We start from the raw sequence: 24752 nt of genomic DNA, 5'->3' as shown, positions 1-24752 counted from the left end.
CATTTCTTAATCTTGTATTTATCGTAGGTAGTGCAGAGTCCAAGTTTTAAAATCCCTCCTCTATAAAATACCTAGTAGTACTTAACAAAGTGATTGTTATTTTGTTTTAGCACGAGATTAAACAATAGGCCATCTAAGTTCTGTCCACCGCGAAAAAACGAATCCCGGATTTTAATGTTGTAAGTTTGTAAACTCACCATTGAGGGACAAAACCAGTTTGTGCAAGCTTGAGATATTATCAGTATCACGTAATGACGGTTTGTAAGTTTGTAGCTATTAAAATATCAACAAAGGAGAAGGTACATTCAAAGATCTGCTTCACATTTCCTAGACGAAAGGCAAAGACATATTCGCTAATTTTGCAAATGACCATGGAACGACAAAACTAAATTAGGTGCTGCTTATTAGATAATAGTACCATTAAAGAAATGTTTTAGTCTCTCAACATTTCCATCATGAAAGACAAAGGGTTAACATGTTATTCGTTGTACAGGGTGTTCGGAAAGACACTGTGCAGTTTTGTAATCATATTTTATTCAGTCTATTTTAAGTCAGCAACTGATAGCGGTGTTTAGAAACAAAATAAGAAAGATCCAGGTCTGTATTGATGCCAACGGGGGTCACTTTCAACACTGTTTATAATTGTCATTCATGGTTACCTCCTGTATTCTATATTGAAACATGCTTGTTAATAAATAAGTGCACAGTGACTTTCCGAACACCCTGTAGAACAGTTTCTCATTTTGCAAATATAGATGCTCGTTTATTTTATTAAGTAGTTAACATGCACTATACAGTTTAAAATGCAACCAGTTAACACTTTTATTATTATTATAAACTATATCAATTTTTTTTTTTTTCAGTTATTCGTCAGAAACACATGTCCCGGTCAGCTGATACTTGGATATCCAAAACTTTGAGTAACGTAGAGGGCGCTGGATTCGTAGAGGATTTGGCAGACGAAGATTGGAGAGACAAGTAAGTTATAACAATCTTTGTTTTATTTTCGGAGAATTCGGACAAATGTAATTATTACGTGTTGCTAAATGTTATTTTCTCTTTTTTAAAGCCATAAATAAAATAACCTACATTAATCATTCAGAAACTATGAATCGTTTAGGAATTTCTTTTGACAAATTACTGAAGTCAGTATATCATTTCCATGTTGTTCAACTGTTAAACAATATTAGTGTTAAGAAAGTAAATAAATAAATATAACCTCGATATGGAAGACAGGCTAGACAGAAACGTTATATTTTACTAGTACAATTTGGAGAAATTTTTAACGAGAACAAATATACATTTTCATTCACGATAAAAGCAATTGGTTTGGTTTGGTTTGGTTTGAATTTCGCGCAAAGCTACACGAGGGCTATTTGCGCTAGCCGTCCCTAATTTAGCAGTGTAAAACTAGAGTGAAGGAAGGGAACTAGTCATCACCACCCACCGCCAACTCTTTGGCTACTCTTTTACCAACGAATAGTGGGATTGACTGTAACATTATAACGCCCCCGCGGCTAAAAGGGCGAGCATGTTTGGTGTGACGGGGAATCGAACCAGCGACCCTCAGATTACGAGTTGAGTGCCTTAAAAGAAATTGGAGTCTACAATTGATTTTTCACTACCATTCAATATATCATTACATTTGTTTCAGACTTTTTATACTAAGTCCAAAGAAGTCTATCTTCGTTAGCCGTCCTTAAATTTAAACTGATAGACTATAGGAAAGTACCACTCACTGTGAACTCTTGGTTTACTATTACCTGCACAAGCAGTGGGATTTAGCCATCACTCTTATGGCACCCCCACGGTCCCATGAAGTGCGGAACCCTTATTTGCGGCAACGAGATGTGAATTTGAAACTTTCAGGTTTACAATGCAAGCTTGCTAGTAAGTTACGTTCAATTTTAACTGATACTGAAAGGAACTGACCGAATCCATGTAAAATATTTTATTTCATCTGTATTTGGATTTAGAATTTTAATATCCAAGGGAATTTTTCAACAGACTTTACGTGTATATTTATATAAGATATTCTAATTATTCAATTAATGGTTTGTTCGGATACACTGGCGTAAATTTATCTTCAAGGCTATCTGAGAGTCGCGAGTTCGAATCCCTGTCACACTAACCATGCTTGCCATTTCAACTGTGGGAACGTTATTATGTGACGGTCAATCCCACTATTCATTGGTAAAAGAGTAGCCCAAGAGTTGGGAGTTGGTGGTGGGTGGTGATGACTAGCTGCCTATAGTCTTTTAGTGATAAATTAAGAACGGCTAGCGCAGATAACCCTCATGTAGCTTTGCGCGAAGTTCAAAAGCGCAACCCTCAGATTACGAGTTGAGCGCTCTAACCATTTAGCCATGCCGGGCCGCATAACACTAGAAAACGGGTCTCGATACTCGTGGTGGGCAGGTCACAGATAGCCCACTATGCATTTTTGTGCTTAACTACAAACACGCACACACACTTTACACGAAAAAAAAACAAAAACACCAAATGAGTAGCTTCATAATCTCCAAATAATTATATGATATGCTGCTAGAGAACAGAGAACATTAACATTAAGCCCATCTTGAAATGTCATCACCATTCTGTATGTAATGTGTTTAAATGGATGCTTTATTTTTTCATTTCGGTTTGAAACGCAAACACTCAAGTATTCAAGTACTCTTTGTATGTTACTATAACCATGGTTGTTTTCAACTATTCTGTTAATATGGAATATTTGTTTCAGCGTGGAGATAGAAGAGGAGACTTTATTAACATTTCAACCAAAAGAACGAAATTCAAGCACAGGTAAAACTGTTTCTAAAATGTATACATTTAATTATATTAAGTTGCTCCCAGCTGGTGTGAAATAGGTTTATTTATTATTACAGTCATGATCAAAGTATCAACTTATCAACCATATAAAAATAATCAAATATAAAAATGAAAGACCAGTGACGGCGCCAGGATATTTTCGTTGGGGGGGCTGAGGTAAACTGTAGAGGGGCTTCAGAAAATGCCATAAATATGAAGTATAGATGGTAAATTATAAGAATGTAAATACCAAGGTACATTTTAGAAAGGTGTGCTATTTTGAACTGCGTTTTCAATGCAGTTTTCATTGAAAACTCATACTCTGATTAATAATTCATTATTACAAATTTGAAATAATCTGTTTATGAAAATATGCATGTATGTAAAAGAGGAAGCTCACCTAAATACTACCCAAGGTAATACATAGTAATAAAGAAAATTAAGATTAGCTTACATTGAACATTTGTTATACCATTAAGAGTAAAGCTACAAATCAAAAGAAATATAACATAAAGACATAGTTTACATAGCAGAAACGAATTATCCCATGTGAAGTTAATACACTCTGAGGAGAAGTAAGGTCACTATCAGGCTAACTATCTTTCATCATGTTGTGTTTATAGTCAATATTACTTCAAAACAATGCGCCTGTTCTGTTGTAACTTGAAATCAACGTGGTTGTCTAATCTTCGTCAAAGCTTAAGATAGAATGGCATTACACAGGGAGCGGCAGTACAGCGCACGAGTTTCAGTGCATTCAGTACGTTGCTATAGGATGCATGACACATAATTCCGTTTAATGAAGACGTTGAGTTCTACAAATCTATGTCTCTTTGATGTTAATTGTTAAGCAACAACGACGATTGTGTTTTCCATATTTTATGAATATATGTAGGTAACAATATTGGGGGGCTGAGGGGAGCTTGGCTCATTTGGGGGGGGCTTAAGCCCCCTTTGGCGCCGCCACTGTGAAAAACGTGTCTTCACAGAGACACTCGTAGAAGAAATGTAGATGAAAGCCATTAGCTTCATACTATTGACAGTAAAATACAGTATGTTCCATTAAGTAAAACCTTAAAACAATTCATCAGGGGCTGAGCAGATAGCCCTTTGTGGCTTTGCTATAAGAAAAACACACACAGACACACAATTCATCAGTTTGATGAAATTTTACTAATTATCTGTTTAAAACCTCCCGATTTCAAACCTATTATTCAGTTTCTAATATTCCTTGGTCAGTAATACCCAAATCTTGTCGAATGCCCAAAATGAAACACTCGTCGATTTGTAAAGAATTTTTTGGCCCGGCATGGCCTAGCGCGTAAGGCGTGCGACTCGTAATCTGAGGGTCGCGGGTTCGCGCCCGCGTCGCGCTAAACATGCTCGCCCTCCCAGCCGTGGGGGTGTATAATGTGACGGTCAATCCCACTATTCGTTGGTAAAGAGTAGCCCAAGAGTTGGCGGTGGGTGGTGATGACTAGCTGCCTTCCCTCTAGTCTTACACTGCTAAATTAGGGACGGCTAGCACAGATAGCCCTCGAGTAGCTTTGTGCGAAATTTCCAAACAAACAAAAGAATTTTTTTATATATTATTTTGCACTTGTGTTCTGCACTGAAAGCACGCGTTGTTCATTGGTAAGAGATTTAAATTATATTTACTTTAGCCACCAATTTCTCTCAACAAATATCCAACGTTGAATCCATGAACATGTTTCAAACACTGGATATATTGTTGTAGATTACATATATATATATATATAGACATTTGTATTATTTTGTCGCGTAATTTGCACGTGATTTAACGTCTGTAATTTCCTTGAACATGAGGGAAATAATTTGAGAAGAAAAGAACTTCTCACTGACGTCATAATCGTCTTAATACGTATGATACAGCGCCATCCTTTATTACAAGCAAACAGAACTAAACAAATATTTAAAATCGCAGGCAAAAATCATATTTATATACGTCAGGCGGGGAAATAAAGGCCAGGTACTTGACAAAATTGTCGTTATATGATAAAATTCACCAGTGCATCATTCATAAAATTGAATGAAGTCATAATGTAGAGTTATTAACAGATATAAAAACAGGAAATGTCGTGATATTTAAGATATATACTGTAACCCTCTCACACACACAAACACATATTCTAGAAAAAATGAGGCTATAAAGTGTATGATTGGTGTAGATTTACCTCATTGCTAGTCGGGTTCCAGATGCTTCAACTACAGTAATTAATGATCACAATGTATTGATTTTAATGACAAATTGTAGGCCTATTGGTTTATAACGCTTCACTAGCTTTCAGCATTTGAACCACAACTTTTAAAGACGTAAATATTGAGTAAGATGATTGTATTATATCATTATTAACTAATAAAATTTGCAATTTTTCATATTTAGAAAGGTTTTTAAACTTACCAGCATTGAAATACACAGCAAAAATTATGATTTAGACACAACTGCTATCTCATTAACATTAACGACAACAGATCTGGTGATGATCTACGTGTAGATATTTGTTTCATCGAATTTGTGATAATTATCTGGCTATCTCCCTTTAGGAAAGTGGAAAGAATAATTTTCTTTATCCCAGTTACCTCTGCTCGAAAAATCTATTATTGTTATATCAATGAAATTCTCTTAATTTTAGTGTGTAGCTGAGATCTATTGTCACCCAAAATAGCGGACAGAAAGTTTGTGACAAAAAATTAAACCCTATATAAAAGCACAGTTATCTTGGAGTAGAATATGATTAATTACCGAGTTGGTAATTTTGTTAATCAATGTCTTTGTTAATATTTCGGCGAACGAACCAGAGACACGAGAAAGTTCTGTACGTGCGGGAGAAATTTGCGAGCGGAATTGTTGTATTAGTTTCTATTACGAACTTAGGCCTACCAGCAAACATTAGCTATGGTAACTTGTTCAGGTTGTAGAACTTGTACTCAAGGAAATAAAACACTTTCGTTATGATTATGTGGACTGTAATTAACATTTTATTGGATAATTCAAAATAACCCATCCAATAAAAGAAACAGTTTCAAAAATAAAAATAAATTAAATTATCTATAAGTGAAGTACATTCTGAAGTCAATGGTTTTTGTGTGATTTCTACAGACAGAACTCTTTCACATAATTTCACATAAAGCACGTCTTTCTGACAGTGGTTTAACCAGGATACAGAGGCTGAGGAGGGGGAGATTACAAAGAGTTTTCAATATAACATTTCAGCGTTTGATATTATTCGAAAGCGCTTATAAAGCAAATAGAATGATAAACAAAAACACACAGGAAGTGTTTTCCGTTTTATTAAAATAATAGAAAAGAAAGCTCTTAATCAGTAACTCTCTCCCATTATTTTATTTTATTTTTTTCAAAAATGAAGGAAAGCTGTATTACTTGCATTTATGTTAGTGGTTTTTAAAGCTGAAACACTTATTTTCCACGAGACTGCCAAGATGAAGCTCGAGATTGTATAAATGTTTGACCAGGATAGGTTCTGAGAAACTGCTTTAGCAACCAATTACTGTAGGCTCATACATACAATATCTTCTACATTACTACCCCTTAGTGGCAGAGCGGTGTGTCTGCGGACTCACACTGCTAAAAACCGGGTTTCGATACCCATGGTGGGCAGAGCACAGATAACCTATTGTGTAGTAACAAACTTTACAGTATAAAGAGCAAACTTATACCTTTTTTCGTTCTTAAACAAACAAATGTGAAAATAGAAGTGCGATAATCTGCTTTTATATTTTGTTAAATAGTTTAACTTTTCTCCAGAACAGACATGGTCTGTAACTTTTTCAAACAAACGACGTGTAATTTTAAATGTTTATTTCGATGTTAATAAAGGACCTTTGATTTGGTGTTTTTGTCTTGTGCGTTGTTCTGTTCACTGTTTTACACCTATTTGTTGATTTTATACAATATATTTACTTCTGTCTCATATTACAGAGTCCTTAAGTGTATTATAATCCATCCTTAACATGTGCATTTTTTCGCATGCTGATTTGCAGACTGGTTTTTAAAGTCGGTGTGAACGATACTAACATATATCTACAACTGTCTCTACATATACTAATATCTCCTGCTCCCAGTGGCCCAGCAGTATGTCTGTGGACTTACAATGCTAGAAATCGGATTTCGACACCCCTGATGGGCAGGGTACAGATAGCCCATTGTGTAACTTTGTGCTTATCTATAAACAAATAAGTTAATATTTCCAGCTCTTAGTACTAACATTCATCTCACTGTCTCAACAGTACGACTGAAGGCTTATAACACAAAAAGTCGGTTTACGATACCTGCATAGAACAGATAATCTATTGTGTATATTTATGCTTAACAACAAACAAATAAGAAATACGCAAAAAATGTTATCTTCCTTAATTTTCACAAAACACTTAGATGTTGTTTTTTTAAGCCTACTTTGGTTATATGAGTGAATGAAATTGAATTTTAGTGAAACTATCTTTAAATATCTACCGTTTTCAATTATTTTTAGTTAGTAACAAAGACAAACTCAGCGGAGCACTAACTCTTATTGCTCTACTAGTATATTATACTAATTTGCATTATGTACTCGACTGTCCACAAATTCTTCCAACAGCCTAGAAGCCAGGAGGACAAAACTTAGCAGTCGACCTTGCGGTGTCCTTATCTTTATGGTTTAGTCTCTCAATTATGAGGCGAAATGTCATCAATGGGAGGGGGAGGTTACGAGGATGTTTGCAGGGAACTGAAATCGAATCATGCATCGAATTTTGATATATCTGGACAACATTTTTGAAACTGTGTTAACACCCTCGTCTTAGAAGCTAGTGGGATTAAACTTGAAATTCATGTCCTAGTTTGTTTGTTTATTATGAGTACTTTTCTTAAAAGTAAAAGTAACGCAGGAATTTTATCTTTACACTGGAGGCTCTGTAAATCATCTGGGGGAGCAGAGATTTGAACCTTGCAGCGGAGAAAAGGTATTTTGTGTGTATAATAAGACATTTATTTTGTGTATTGTATCATTTCAGTCGTTTAGTAGAGGAATTTAATTTATGTGTGTACAACATTTATCAATAATTACAAAAAGTCTTTTTTTTCACAAGGGTCCGTTTCCAATTTTCTTCGGTTAGAACGACCCCTGGTGAACATTACCCGTGATCCGGGTAGAAATGTAAGGATGAGGTGCGCTTTTCGCGGGCATCCTAGGCCTGAAATAAAATGGTACAAAAATGAAGCCCCGTTAGAAGTTGACAAAGAAAGAGTGGATATAAAAAAATTTTGACCACGGAGAAGGTCATGTTAGTTCTCGTCTTAGATTATTACAACTTGATCCTCTCGATTCTGCATTCTATAAATGTGTGGCAAACAATGGAGAAAATACTGCCGAAACAACAGGAATACTGAAGGTCAAGGCAGGTAAGTTATTTTTATTTGTCGAAATTGTAGTAAAATGTGGTAAAATGGGAAGGCATACCCCAATATGAAGCTTTGTTTTTATGGATATCTTGTAAACATGTGTAAAATTTAATTATTATCCTCGTAGCCAGTGAATGTGTTGTTTACTCTTTTTACGTAAACACCCTTAACCACTCTCATAAGTATGTGTCAATTTTGGTTAATGTCTATAAGATGATAACCACCAAATTCAGAGACGTTTGTTATATCGTCGTTCCAGCGTAGAAAATGTCAGATAAAACAGTTGATAGCTTCTTCTAGAACTTAAAAAAAGAACAAAAACAAACAGAACCTGGTGACCTAGGTGGTTAGAGTACTTCACTTGCAGTCTGAAGGCTAAGGTTTCGAATCCTCTTCCTACCAAATTTTATAGCCCTTTCAGCCATGGGGGCGTTAAAATTGATCAGTCAATCCCACTATTCGTTGGTTAAAGAGTAGCCCAAGAGTTGGGCGAAAGGTCAACTGGAATGTTCGAGAAAATGAAAATTTAGTATCTTTAAGGCTTAAAAACAAGCGAAACTAGGTTTAGAAGTTATTTTATTAGTCCATTGGAAATATTACCTCCAGTTGCAGGAGATACATCGTTTTTCCTTACTTATACTTTTGAATATGTCTTACTGTCACATATCACAAACTTAAAACTTTTTATAAATTATTTATCAAGATTTTTCCATGTCTTTCAACACAATGATGAATCATATAGTATCGTTCTACAAAACCATTTGCTATTCTGCTGCATAAAAGACTAACAGAATATTGAGTTAACCCTACTAAACATGATTATCCACTTTTTTTGTGTGTAATAGAATAATCATATTTTTGTCTAAACAATAATATTTCACTAAATGTTCATGACCTTTCAGATCTCAGATCTTCAGAAAAGCTTATGAATAAAATCTACGATTAATTTCATATCTTAAAGCATAATCTACCCAGCCTCGGAAATCTACAGTAATTATAACGTTACTGAACATAACAGAAAAGGACATAAGAAATTCCTCCTAGTTTGAATTTGAGAGTGTTGTTTTCATCTCTAAACAATAGCGTGTAGTATACTCTGTAGTTTTGGGAAAGATACTGCAAGACCTAAGTTAATGTTTATAGCAAATCAATAGTCCCGGCTTGGCCAAGTGTGTTAAGGCGTTCGACTCGTAATCCGAGGGTTGCGGATTCGAATTCCGGTCGCACCAAACATGTCCTTTCAGCCGTGGGGGCGTTATAATGTGGCGGTCAATCCCACTATTCGTTGGTAAAAGAGTAGCCCAACAGTTGGCGGTGGGTGGTGATGACTAGCTGCTTTTCCTCTAGTCTTACACTGCTAAATTAGGGACGGCTAGCACAGATAGCCCTCGAGTAGCTTTGCGCAAAATTCAAAAACAATTATTTTTTGGAAATTGTTCTTAGAATACCAATGACGGCATGTATGTTTCATTACTGATTGTGGTTTTGGTTTAATTTAAGACTCCCGATCACGAAAAACCGACCCCCCTAGGCGTCGCTCCAAATGTTGAAATATTATGTCCCAGAAGGTACCGATTAGTAGAAATAAACTGCTTGACTCTGCTATTCATTTTAGATTCGAAATCCATGAAGTATGAAAAAAGATACAGCTGTATATAGCAGTAATGGTTTTAGAGGTTTCAGCGTTTCTATCTTTTCCAGAATTAATATCATACACCGTGCTTTGTTGTAATCTAATTTGATATTTGACCTCTCAGGACACTTGTCCATCTATTACTTTTCTTTCTCCACTTGCAACGTCATTTCTTCACTTCCGGTTTATATGGTTTACTTTATTCGAGTATGAATCCAAAGGTAAACAGCATCTATAAACATCATAGTCTCCTTTCTTTCTATGTTTATGTTCCTGGCAAGGCATTTTACAGATTTCACTTATGTGTGTATTTTTATTAAATCAGAAGAAGTTTCTTGTATTGTTGGATTACGGTTACATAGTCTGATGTCTCCAACCCGTTTTTCAGCTCTAACGTTTTTACTTAAATTTGAGTCGGTTTTTCGCGACCGAAGGTCTAAACAAGTAGGTATCAATATATACGTAACCTAGCTAGCTAGTAACATACAAAGTTTTAATGTTTTAAAAAGTATTGAAACAAAAAAATCATAATTCAAAAAGTAGTTTTGAATTTCTTATTTCAATACATTTTGCAGCATTAAGACTTTGTATATTACTATAGCTAGCTAGAGTTTATATATATATATATACACTTACAAAAGCAGTGCCTCGTCCGTATATATATATATACCAGTGAAACTACAAGGACTTCTTTCCGGTTATTATGCTAATATATTTTAGATGACTGCGCCAGTGCGTGTATTTCTGAACCTGTTTTAGTGTAGAAGAATATACAGGGTGTTCGGAAAGTCACTGTGCACTTGTATATTTATTGTGATGGGGAACAGGTGTATCTGGGAATTTTTCAGCAAATCGGTGTCGCACCACATCTGTGTATCTATCACCTTCTTGGAATACGTGTTCGACGAGCCATACACGTTCTTCAGTTGTTAAAACCATATTGGGATCAAAATCTGAAATATAATAAAATATGATTACAAAACTGCACAGTGACTTTCCGAACACCCTGTAGAAAACAGTTAAAGATATTTAAAATATTTTTATTTCTAAGAATCATAAAAATGTGATAAAGAGGTACAATAGATTAAGAATTATTTATTAACAAAATGTGTGCGTTTTCGTAAGGCAAAGCCACATCGGGATATCTGTTGAGTTCATCGAGGGGAATCGAACCCCAAATTTTAACGTTGTAAATCCGTAGACTTACCGCTCTACCAGCGGGGAACGTATTATCAAAAACTTTATCATTGAGTTAAATATAATAATAAAAGAATTTTTGTCTGTGATTTCTACTTAAATATTTTCTAATATCTGTAATAATGAAAGAACATGTTTGTCTTATCTCTAATTGCCATATGAGAAACCACGTATATCCATATATACATCTTGAGGACCTACTTAGTATGGATGAACATTTTCAGGTTTCCAGGTTTTTTTTTTCCTTTTGGAGCTATCTATGACAGTCACACTTATTTTTTATGTCGTATTTCACTAGCTTGCTTCATTAAAAAGATGCGCGCGCACGTGAGTCTAAGATCTGTAATAATAAAATAATGTGTCTGTCTTATCTCTGTTTATCGTATAAGGAACCACCTACATACTTAATACTACCAAAATGCACACCCTCAAGATCCACTTAGTATGGATGCAAAAGTTCACGTTTCTAGATTCTTTCCTCTTGGAGTTATGGCGGTCACACGTGCAGAGACATGCTCTTTTATTATTATAGGTACATATATACTAGGTACAAGAAAGGAATTATTGAGATCCCAGACGGAAGAGTTCCATAAAAGAGATAGAGCGCTAAGTTTCTTCATTCTTTCTGTATGCTTCTTTGGAAAAGTCACCTACTTACTGAGATGAAAATTCGTTCAAATACTGAAATTTTGATTCACACCATACACAGGTATATAGCGACGTAGGTGGCTTGATAAGTACAATAAACTTTAGTTTTCCTCAGTCAATACTGGGTAAGAGTCATTCTTAATATTCAGAAGTTTTAAAAATGGTTTTAAACGAGCGATTTTTATGACCGCCATTTTGTTTCATCACGATCCCCACTATTAAGTACTACCGTACTTTATGATCATAAAATTGTTTTAATAAAGAAAACTTTCATAGTTTGTATTATTTTAATATATTATTTCACTTCAATGATTATTATAGCCTAATTACTTAATTCACTTAAAAAATACATTAACATAATTCATTCACGCAATGCCTATAATAACCACTACTCAGCAATTATAGTACTTGTAGCCTAATGACAGTAACCTTGATATTTCACACCAACAATTACAACAGCTTGGTAATATTACTTTTAATGATTACAATAGCATCATAATTCCACTCCCCTGCTGGTACAGCGGTAGGTATTTGCATTTACAACGCTAAAATCATGATTTCGATTCCCCTCGATGGACTCAGCCGACAGCTCGATGTGGCTTTGCTATAATAAAACACACGCACTCAACTCTCAAAATTAACATTTTACTTTTTTTTACTTCAATGTGACAACAATCTAAACTAGGCAGGTAATACGTTTTCTTGAAAGTTATATTTCTTTATGTTTTCAAACTGTTTCGTTAAACCATTTCTTTCAGGTATCATTCGCCCACCAGCTTCAGTGCCTGACTATTCTGGTAGTTTTCCTCATTTTCCAGGGTTAGGAGGAAGGTGAGACATTATCTTAACGTATTAGTTGCTAAAGTAAATTATTTTACGAATCAAGCACTATTTTACTATTCACAACGTTTATTGTTGTTTGTTACACTGTTATTCTTTTGAAACGTAATTGTTAATGAAGAGGGTCATAAAGATGAACCCGTTGTAAACAACCGTCATTTAACTTTAAAATTTATCCTTCATTAAGTTAAGACGTTTTCAAATCTTAAACTCTCTTCTACTACTTTCGTAATTCAAAACTTTAAAGTGGATAAAAATCACTTATCTATTTATGTCTGGAAATGTTTGGACTGTGGACCCTAGAAATCATGGCTTTGCCGTAAAAATGCACTCCGCAATTTCGGCTCTTGGTGCGATTTAAAAGTGGTGATTAAATCCCTCTATTTGATTAGACGACGGTAACTCGTGATCGAGCAGTGAGCATTATTAACTGGCTGCCTTCGTTTTAGTATTTGTGCGATTTAATGAAGCAAACCGGAAAATCACTTTTAATGAATGTCGGGTACAGTTCTTCATGCGTCACTACAAACATGGTGTATGTACATGTATATATAAACACTTTCCAATATTAAATGACATTCATTGATCAGAAGAAGAAGAGCACAAGTGTCAAATTTTATGAATTAATTTTATTAATGTGAACTTGTTTATTTGACAAGTTTCTACCGTTATGGCCAAAGAGCACAAGTGTCAAATTTTATGAATTAATTTTATTAATGTGAACTTGTTTATCTGACAAGTTTCTACCGTTATGGCCAAAGAGTACAAGTGTTAAATTTTATGAATTAATTTTATTAATGTGAACTTGTTTATTTGACAAGTTTCTACCGTTATGGCCAAAGAGTACAAGTGTTAAATTTTATGAATTAATTTTATTAATGTGAACTTGTTTATTTGACAAGTTTCTACCGTTATGGCCAAAGAGTACAAGTGTTAAATTTTATGAATTAATTTTATTAATGTGAACTTGTTTATTTGACAAGTTTCTACCGTTATGGCCAAAGAGCACAAGTGTCAAATTTTATGAATTAATTTTATTAATGTGAACTTGTTTATTTGACAAGTTTCTACCGTTATGGCCAAAGAGCACAAGTGTCAAATTTTATGAATTAATTTTATTAATGTGAACTTGTTTATCTGACAAGTTTCTACCGTTATGGCCAAAGACCTATAAACCAAATTTCACATAACCTTACGATAATAAGGAACAGTACAATAAAAACGTAAGTACTTTGAACTTTGAGATCCCAAAATAGATTCAATAACACAATATACAAGAGTTGTTTTGAGAAACATCTGTTACTCGAAGTTCACGCAGTCCTGCTGCAATTTAAAGTTAGTATAGGTATATTTTTCGAAAACTATGAGATATTTTTTTTACTTAAAATAAATAAATAAATTCTTAGCTCCACGAGATGACAATGGTAACTGTTGGTGTGTGTTCAAAACAGAAGTTGGCTACATCATTCAATAAACAGAGCGTAAGTGTTTCATCGCCAGAACGCTTGGCTGCTGTGGTTTTCTTTTCGAAAAAAAGAAGTAGATATCATTTATAATACAAAAAAAATGCTGCCAGGGGGCGATGGGAAAAAGACCGCGAATGTTTCTTGCATTTTGCTTAAAGTTTGAATAATCGTACAGAGAGTAGTGTAGCCTGTAGTTAGTCAACGTAAGACTAAAGTGACTAGAAAAAGGAAAATAATGGTAATTGGATGGAAAACAAGTAGCTTTAAGACAGCACTCTATGGGATATCGTGTAAACAAAAGGCATATCGCACAGGGACAGATGAAATAATACCACGTAGAAAGTGATTCTGCATTATAAGGAGTGAAAACAAGCTTATGGGTTACGACGAACGTCTGCTTACAGAGGCAGCTAAACGTCTTTCCCTGCCCGTAAGAGCAGTGCCCCCCCCATTCCAAGTTAAGTACATAAATAAAATTGTATCGTTTAAATAAGAGTACGTTTAACGTTTATTTACTTTAATAAGTAAACTGGAATTACTGAAAGTTGTCAGGCTTAGAGACGATATCCACTTGAAGTAAATACTACACGATAACTTAATAACAAAATACAGCAGTAAAATACGTAGAGGTGTATTTTTTCTGTTGTTTTCAATTGTAAATTGTTTTTCTCCCACATTCCACTTGCTAAACTCTAGATTCACAAATGTAAAACCTTTTACTCGTCCCAATATAGTTTAATAACAGAAATAATCAGTAAATAATTTATATAAGTTATATCATTAAGTCTAAAAAATAATTATTTATCTATTGTGATTTTCATTTTGAGATGGCCCGGCATGGCTAGGTGAATAAGACATTTGACTCGTAATCTGAGGGTTGCGATTTCGATTCCCCTTGACACCAAACATGCTCGCCCTTTCATCCGTGGGGGCGTTATAAAATTTGGCTAGAGAGAAGGCAGCTAGTCATCACCACCCACCGCCAACTCTTGGGCTGCTCTTTTACCAACGAATAGTGGGATTGACCGTCATATTATAACGCCCCCCCATCCATCACGACTGATAAAGTTACGTATTACAGTTTCGTATATCCAGAAATCTTAATTTCAATTTAGAACTTGATTAAATGTTGATATGTAATAAATTTATGATACTTGTCATGAAGATTCGTACAAATTATCTTCTCTCTTAACAAATATATTTTAATATACAAACAACAATACGACTTATAATAACGGTTATCACAAATAATGATTTATGTACGACAGTTTTACAAACGTACAGACAGTAATGATTCTTGTACTGGGTCTAGTACTGAATTATTTATCGATGTTCACCGAAGGCAGATTTCTTCCTTGACAGCTAGCTAGCTTAAGCACCCATAACTTTTCAATAACGACAACATTTAATGTCTTCATAGAACAATAACATTCGAAATATTACACTGAAGTTGAACTGTTTGTGACGTTCAAAATCTATAAACGTTTCTGGTCAAATGTTGTAGTTTCCGGTTAATAAGCGTTAATCACAATTATTGCTTCCAACGCTTGTAATATAATGACTGTCACTCTTCGCGGGTTGGCTTATTTAGTTTCAAGCGAGATTTTAGAACATTCAACAGTATTTGAAAACACATAAACCACATATTGTTAATTCTTGCTTTGAAGAACGTTCTACAAATTTAGAGAACAGGCGGGATTTGCGCAATACGCATCCAACAGTATAGGGCGTATGTATCACTTGATCGGCTAATAATCACATAGGAAACTAAGCTGTCTCGATATTACTTGGAGAATAAAATCCATACGTTACTTACTGGCTTCTCACTTTGTCTATCGAAAGTTTGGTGTTTGAATAGAAGCTCAGCTTTTATCACTATACCTTAGATAGAGTGACTATGCCAGATAGCCCTGCCTACCCAGCTTCTAATGACTTGTAGAGAAGAAAATTCAGATGACTTTTGTATTTGCTTCAATACAGTCATCTTTGCCATCCCTACGTAGAGAGTGCTGGTGCATACTCCGATAGTAACTGTTTTATAGGAACCCTACTTTTACATACTAATTGAACCTTTGATATGACAGGAAAATATTTAGTTCGACGTGAAAAGTATCGATCGAATCTACTTTTAAAGTAATATTTTGCGACAAGGTAATGTTTCATAACAATGAATGCAGTATGTGTCTCATATATCATGAATGTTTCGATAAATGAATTTTCGAACTTAGGCGTCGAATCTTTGTATCCGAAAGCGATAACCGCTCTCAAATTTAGCCTGCATTATCTGTCACAAGTAACATGCTAATATTTTTGTGGCGTTTGAATAGGAAATTTTTACGTAGATATTAAACTTGAAACATGTATATAATTGTTAAATTTCCAGCTGGTCTATTTTATGTATTTGAGGAAACTGAAACCTTCGTAACTCAACCTATCTAGTAACCAAATTTCTGCAGTTGCTATATAACAGTTCTATCCAATATCGTTAGCACTAAAGTACTTAATATTACTCGACATAACAATATTATCAAAGTTGTTATAACCAATAAGTAACCCTAAATTATTTTTTCCTTGCATCAATAAGTAATTTAGAATTAACTGACGAAGTTACAATGCTGTTCAATGTCGTATGATTAAACAAACATAACTATTAGAAACAATACTGCTGTTGTTATTAGTAAACGATCAGTTGAGATTGCCTAACTAAGCAGTACCACCTGATCTCTTATTGACTTATTAGTCAGTTAGGCTTACATAACAACAATTTCAAATGCCGTTATGACTAATCAGTCAGTCAGAATTACCCGTTTTAACATCGATGTCCCTTAATGTTGGGACTAACCATTTAGGATTAATCACGGGTAAGGATGTAATTTTTACGAGTTTTTCTGTGTGACAATAAATGGTCTGTAGTAAAATATGTTAAACGCATAGTCCACTACATTTGGAAATAACAGCAACATTTCGAAAAATAGGTGTTGTTTTTTTAAATTTAATGTCTTATTGACACACTGTAATTTATTGTTTTGTTTCATTTCTTTCCTCCATATAAAAGTTTTTTGCAAACAGAATAATTTGAGTTATTGATTACAATAATACATAATTACATATTTTTTTTCCTGTTTCTCTAAAGGTACATAAAATTGAACTGCCCTGACAAAACGTGTCATTACTGTTGAGTGTTGATAGAACCTAGTTTTGTTTATCTTTTCCTAAAGAGAGCAAAAATATATTGTAGGAACTCTTGTAATCTAATCTTCACATGCATATGATTGAACTAGCTCGAGCTTACATGTGCATATTAGCCTTAAGGCACAACATGTAAGGAAATGCGCGTGTTGAGATTATATTTATTTTGTAAAGAAACTTGGTAATATAACGCCCAGAACGGAACACGCCAACAGACATGTGGTTCTTTTTAACTCTCATAAAATAACATAAAACAAATAAGGTTTTAATGAGAAAGCTTGAAATCCCACATGACAAGATTATTTTGGGCGATTTACTGGCACATGTAGACATTCATAATAGCCATACTACAGTCAAAATAAAATCTGCATGCCAAACGGCGTAGCCTGAAACTTTATAGTTGATATAAAAGCCTAGAGAACTTTAAACAAACGGAGGAAATATCTCTTGACACATTATAATGACTATATACTGCGCATGGAAACATGACCGATGCAAATATTTTCGCCCCCCAGTAGCTCCGCAGACATACTGCTAAAAACCGGATTTCGATACCCGTGGTGAGCAGAGCACAGATAACCCATTGTGTAGCTTTGTGCTTAATTCAAAACAATAACAACAACAGCAAATATTTTCGGGAGTGTAAATGAATAACTTTTATCAATTCTAACTAACATGAAATTAGAATTGTTTGTTCAACGTATCGTTTATTAACACAGGGTGTTCGAAAAGTCACTGTGCACTTATATATTTATTATGTTTCAATATAGAGTACAGGAGGTAAATATGAATGACAATTATAAACAATGTTGAAGTGACCCCCATTGGCATCAATACAGGCTTGGATCCTTCTTATTTTGTTTCTAAACACCGCTATCAGTTGCTGGCTTAAATAGACTGAATGAATGCTGAATACAAAACTGCACAGTGACTTTCCGAACAGTATGTAATAATCAATCTGAGGGTCGCGAGATGAATCCCCGATCCACCAATCATGCTCGTCCTTTCAGCTGTCTGTGTGTGTGGGTATAAAGTTTGTTTATTCCCACTGTTCATTGGCGCTGGGTTTTTCACCACTAAATTAGGGACGGCTGAAGCAGATGGCCCTTGTGTAATTTTGCGCTAAATTCGAACCGAATCAAACCAAATTAATTATAATAAAAAGGGCCCGGCATGGCCAAGCGTGTTAAGGCGTTCGACTCGTAATCCGAGGGTCGCGGGTTCGAATCCCGGTCGCACCAAAACATACTCGCCCTTTCAGCCGTGGGGGCGTTATAATGTGATGGTCAATCCTACTATTCGTTGGTAAAAGAGTAACCCAAGAGTTGGCGGTGGGTGGTGATAACTAGCTGTCTTCCTTCTAGTTTTACACTGCTAAATTAGGGACGGCTAGCGCAGATAGCCCTCGAGTAGCTTTGTGCGAAATTCAAAAACAAAACAAACAAAAGCTGGTCACGACTAAAAAGATACACAGTAAGTTATAATAAAATGCCAGTTTTGGAGAATAGGATTGTTTGTGTTAGCTGTCCATAATTTAGTAGTGTAAGACTAGAGGGAAGGCAACTAGTCATCATCATTCACCGCCAACTCTTGGGCTACTCTTTTACCAACGAATAATGGATTAACTATCACATTATAACGCCCCGCGATTGAAAGAGCGAGCATGTTTGGTGACGGAGAGGGAAAATAGAAAATGCTCTTTGGGATTTTTCAGGAAAAACAAACTTTTATTTTATCTCTCATTCGCATACAATGAACACCAAGTACAGGAAAGGAAGAACGACATGGTAGGTCCGAGAAACGAGGTGAAATTGAAGTTTGCAACGCTCGTGCCAGTTTCTCGTGTTTCACTTTGTAGAATTAGTGAATTGAAACGTTTTCATGAATTGTTTTTTCACATTTGATGATTTTTCAAGCCTTTCTCCTTCCACAATACTTTTTGTTGTGTTTTTCTTCTATTTCATCTTTTATTTTAATATTTCTCTAATTTTTGAATGTGTTCATAATGTACTACCATTCGGATTTGGAGTTTGTGATATGGCATTTCTCGAGAACTTAAAGAACAGACAGCCCTCCCCCCCCAAAAAAAACCATGAATACCCAACAATAACAAATAAACAAAACCAGTGACAACAGATGATTAAAACATACTGATACTGTTGTTTTTGAGGTCACCATAGATTCATGTTTTAGTCAAATGAAATGTTATTCTATATAACAGCTGCTTATCTAGAAACTATAATTAAACCATCCTTATAAATAGACGAAGCCAGATGCGAAGTTGGCTTAAACTTAAAACATGTTAATGGATTTAACTTTGCACTCTTCTGTAATATTAGCGGGTTCGGTCTTGCTAGCTTCATCTTGCTTCTAAAGTATGCTATATATACGTGTGTGCGTGTTGACTTTGTTTTTTTGGTGTTTTTATTTTTCTTAAGTTTAGAGTTAACATTTTTTCTGTCTTGAAATCTTGAAACATTTTATTTTCTCTCGTTTCCGTTCCGAATCTGGAGAGTTGTAAGTTGGCATGCTTTAAAATGTTATCATATTCGTTTCGGCTTCCCTCTTTAAAAAAAAAAAAAAAAAGAAGGCAGGTGTATATCGTGTATCGTAACATCTTTGGTGCAGTATGACATTTATAAACGTGAGACAGTTGAGTATCATTTATCAAAACACCTTGGATGTAGAGTAATAGTTGTAAACAAAAGGTAGTTAAATACCGTGTCTCATAACGCCTTGGATGTATGATAATAGTTGTAAACAAAAGGCAGTTAAATACCGTGTCTCATAACATCTTGGATGCATGATGATAGTTGTGAGCAAAAGACTTAAATACCGTGTCTCATAACATCTTGGATGCATGACGACAGTTGTAAATAGAGAGGAGTTGAATGCCATATATTAACGTTTTAGCCGTAAGATTGCAGCTGTAAACAGGTTTGTTTGTTTGTTTTTTAATTTTGCGAAAAACTACACGAAGGATATCCGCGCTACCTGTCCGTAGTTTAGCAGTATAAGACTAGATGGAAGGCAGCTAGTCATCACCACCCATAGCTAACTCGTTTACCAACGAATAGTGAGATTGACTGTGCATTATAGCCCCCCCCCCCTATCCCCAGCTGAAAGGGCGAGCATATTTGGTGTGACGGGAGTATTACGAGACGAGCGCCCTATCCACATGACCATGCCGGGCTGTAAATAGAAGGATGTTCAGTATTGTGTATCGTTACCTCTTAGCTTTAAGATGGCAGCTGTAGACTGGAGAATGTTGAGTATTGTGTATCATAACCTCCTGGCTATCATATGGCAACTGTAGATAGGAAAATGTTCAGTATTGTGTATCATAACCTCTTGACATTAAGATGGCAGCTGTAGACTGGAGAATGTTGAGTATTGTGTATCATAACCTCCTGGCTATCATATGGCAACTGTAGATAGGAAAATGTTCAGTATTGTGTATCATAACCTCTTGACATTAAGATGGCAGCTGTAGACTGGAGAATGTTGAGTATTGTGTATCATAACCTCCTGGCTATCATATGGCAACTGTAGATAGGAAAATGTTCAGTATTGTGTATCATAACCTCTTGACTTTAAGATGGCAGCTGTAGACTGGAGAATGTTGAGTATTGTGTATCATAACCTCCTGGCTATCATATGGCAACTGTAGATAGGAAAATGTTCAGTATTGTGTATCATAACCTCTTGACATTAAGATGGCAGCTGTAGACTGGAGAATGTTGAGTATTGTGTATCATAACCTCCTGGCTATCATATGGCAACTGTAGATAGGAAAATGTTCAGTATTGTGTATCATAACCTCTTGACTTTAAGATGGCAGCTGTAGACTGGAGAATGTTGAGTATTGTGTATCATAACCTCCTGGCTATCATATGGCAACTGTAGATAGGAGAATGTTCAGTATTGTGTATCATAACCTCTTGACTTTAAGATGGCAGCTGTAGACTGGAGAATGTTCAGTATTGTGTATCATAACCTCTTGACTTTAAGATGGCAGCTGTAGACTGGAGAATGTTGAGTATTGTGTTATCATAACGTCATGGCTTTAAGGTGGCAGCTGTAGACTGGAGAATGTTGAGTATTGTGTATCATAACCTCTTGGCTTTAAGATGGCAGCTGTAAACGGAAGGATGTTGAATATTGTGTATCATTACCTCTTCTTGGCTTTAATGTCGCAGCTGTAGAGAGGAGAATGTTGAGTATTGTGTATTATAATTTCTTGCCTTTAAGATAGTAGATGTGAACAGAAAACTGTTAAGTACCCTTATCATAAGGTCTAGGCTGATAGTTATAATAATCCATTAAATACTGCTAAAATTTGAAAATATGAAAATCTAAACAACACAAACTTATAAGCAGTTGTTTCGGTTCTAGATTATACTTTTCCTGATAGTTTATTAAAGTTATAATCAAGGGTCTAAATATCAGAGGTGTAAAAAGGTAATCGGAAATTAAGGAGGGTGGATTATTTGTATGAAATGTACCTATCATGAACTTCGGTGAGTTATTGAGCCAAAATTTGACGTGAAAAACTAAAGAAAATGCTTATTTTGATTAAAGTACAAAAGGATCAACCAAAATTCTAAGCCTTTACAGGTACATTCCTGGTCCCCTCGTAGAGTCAGCGACAAGTATACAGAGTTACAATGACAAAGTAAAGGGTGAAAACGAGAAATAAAACAATGAGAACAATGAAGTGCATGTACTTCTGACCGACCCCAGTTAATGGTCTCAGCTTAAGATGAAATCATGACTAGTTTATTATCAGTAACGATGACGTATGTGAAAATACACATTCTTCGTTCCAGCAGTTACGAAACTGTTTATGATTTTACTCCAGTTTTATTGCAGCAGACGATAGCATGATTTTCCATCTTATATTAAATGTGCTTTTCATTATGCATTCTTTAAAAAAACGGTCGTCAATATTTGGTCATGGGCGCAGTGAAGAAATTATAGTAAGAGGGGTCTAAATTGTTAAACAGTATGTAGTGAAGACCCACGTGTATTTTAAATATCAATAAACGTAGACAAATCTGTAATTTTAAGACATTACTCATACGAATTGTCCCCCAGTTGGATAACGGGAGTTTATGGACTTACAACGTTAAAATCCTGAATTCGATTCCCCGCGGTGTACACAGCAGATAGCTTAGTGTGGCTTTGCTCCATAACAATCAAACCAAAAATCGTACGAGTTATTTGAATTCAAAATGTGTAACAAATTATTTGTAACAATTAAATTTGAAATTATGAAAATTGCTTTCAACGTCACCCACACCCTCGAATCCCATATGTAGCTACACCCATTATTTAAGCTTACACCTGCCTTTTGCAGAGTAAAGATTTCACTAGGAACAACTTATTTAATTGAAAATCTAGTACATGTTGTTACTTTATGGTCCAGAGAACTAATTATATTACTCACTCTGGACACTCGGTGAATCACCATAAAGGCTTGTAAAGTTAAAATCCGAGTTCGATATCAGAACTGGCAGAGTGCATACAGCCAGTTACAAGCGTTGCGTTTAACGCTAACCAGACATTTTATTCGTCTTTCACTACATTACGTAACAACAGATGCTGCGTTCTTGTGTATTAATATAATAATACTTATCCGCTTACCACACGATACACGTAATTATTCCAGACATGTAAAGCATCATACTTAACAATATAATGATCCTCAAACAACAATGTTGAGTGGCACACCCCTTACTTTTGTTCTTTTTGTTTTTGATCTACCATAGGGTGGATAGACCAAACAACTCAGTTGTTATTCGTTCTGATCTTATCTAGAGATTCTCAACACCAATAAGGAAATAGTGGAAAGGAAGTACTAGTTATGACCACGAAAGTTATAGGAACAGAATCCATTGTGGACTGTTCTTGTCAAAGGGCCCAGCATGGCCAGGTGAGTTTAGGCACTCGACTCGTAATCTGAGGGTCGCGAGCTCGAATCCAAGTCTCACCAAACATGCTCGCCCTTTCAGCCGTGGGGACGTTATAATGTGACGGTCAATCCCACTATTAGTTGGTAAAAGAGTAGCCCAAGAGTTGACGGTGGGTGGTGATGACTAGCTTCCTTCCCTCTAGTCTTACACTGGTAAATTAGGGACGGCTAGCGCAGATAGCCCTTGAGTAGCTTTGCGCGAAATTTCAAACAAATAAACAAACAAATTTTGTTAAAGAATTTCTCATTTTGTATACTGATTCTTTCCATGTGTCAATTCATAAGGCAGTGTCTTCACTGTTAGTATGATTAACATTATATAGAAGAGAAAGAGTGTGAGTAATTGCAGTAAACAGTATTTTCTGTATAACAACAACAACAAAACTTCTTGATATAGTTCATTTTAAACAATTTGGTGGAGCTTGCAATGCGAATTTTAGTATTAGTTTTTTTTTGTTGTTGTTGTTAAGCGTAAAATTGCACAATGAGCTAGATTTACTGTACTCACCACAGGTGGCACAGTGATATGTCTGCGGACTTACAATGCTATAAACCGGGTTTTGATACTTCTGGTGAGCAGAGCACAGATAGCCCATTGTGTAGCTTTGTGCTTAATAACAAAAAAAACGTAATGGCCATGTTTTCAATAATAATATTTTTAAAGTATTTGCTTTCACATGAACTGTTTGACTATTTTTTTCACCGAAAGCAAATTATTAATTAGTTGCTTAACTACGAACTTACCTTTGTTCCTTTGAGGGCATGATTAATTTTTTTTTTTTTTTGATTTTCGCGCAAAGCTACTCAAGGGCTATCTGCGCTAGCCGTCCTTAATTTAGCAGTGTAAGACTATGGGGAAGGCAGCTAGTCATCACCACCCACCGCCAACTCTTGGGCTACTCTTTTACCAACGAATAGTGGGATTGACCGAACATTATAACACCCCCACGGCTGAAAGGGGGAACATGTTTGGTGTGATCGGGATTCGAACCCGAGACTCTCGGATTACGAGTCGAACGCCTTAACCCACAAATTTATAAGTTGTTGTTTTGAATTAAACACAAAGCTACACAATAGACAGGATTAAGAAACAAATGTACAATAACTAAAAATAGGGACACGTGTTTGCAAACAGTATGTTGCAGTGCTGTGAACTAGCTAATAACAGTAATAAGGATTTGTTAAATTTTATAAATATCTATTTGAAATGGTAAATACACGTACTGTTTACACATTAATTTTGTTTTGTTTTTGTCTCTCTGGCTCTTTATTCTCTTTACATATTTATTCATAACTTTGATCAAAATAATCTTGAAGTTTGTATCATTCTGATCCCACTTGTCATAGTTTATACAGAAGTTTCTCAAACCCAAATACACATACATAAAAATTATCAAATTTGTGACAGTTTTATAGAGTAAAAACTGCTTGTTTATTACTATCCCGCGTTCCCGGTGGGCACAGCAGTAAGTTTATCCACTTACTAATTTAAGGGTTCGATTCCCCACGGTGGTCACAGCAGATAGCCCAATGTCGCTTTACTCCGAAACAAACAAATTGCTATTACGTGATGGGTTT

At 35.3% G+C, this 24752-nt stretch overlaps 1 pseudogene across 1 annotated transcript in view; it reads left to right on the top strand.

Moving 5' to 3' along the window:
* LOC143245140 (inactive tyrosine-protein kinase transmembrane receptor ROR1-like) overlaps nucleotides 1-24752 on the top strand; it is a 74521-nt pseudogene that overhangs the window by 31977 nt on the left and 17792 nt on the right. Inside the window, exons 2-5 of the transcript XR_013025483.1 lie at nucleotides 864-978; nucleotides 2741-2802; nucleotides 7915-8227; nucleotides 12464-12536. The product of XR_013025483.1 is annotated as an inactive tyrosine-protein kinase transmembrane receptor ROR1-like (transcript). The remainder of the gene's footprint in view (nucleotides 1-863; nucleotides 979-2740; nucleotides 2803-7914; nucleotides 8228-12463; nucleotides 12537-24752) is intronic.

Source organism: Tachypleus tridentatus, chromosome 2, assembly GCF_004210375.1.
Source record: "Tachypleus tridentatus isolate NWPU-2018 chromosome 2, ASM421037v1, whole genome shotgun sequence".
In the NCBI taxonomy this organism is placed as follows: domain Eukaryota; kingdom Metazoa; phylum Arthropoda; class Merostomata; order Xiphosura; family Limulidae; genus Tachypleus; species Tachypleus tridentatus.
The sequence above is the reverse complement of the archived record's forward strand: the minus strand, read 5'-3'. Positions and strand labels throughout refer to the sequence as shown.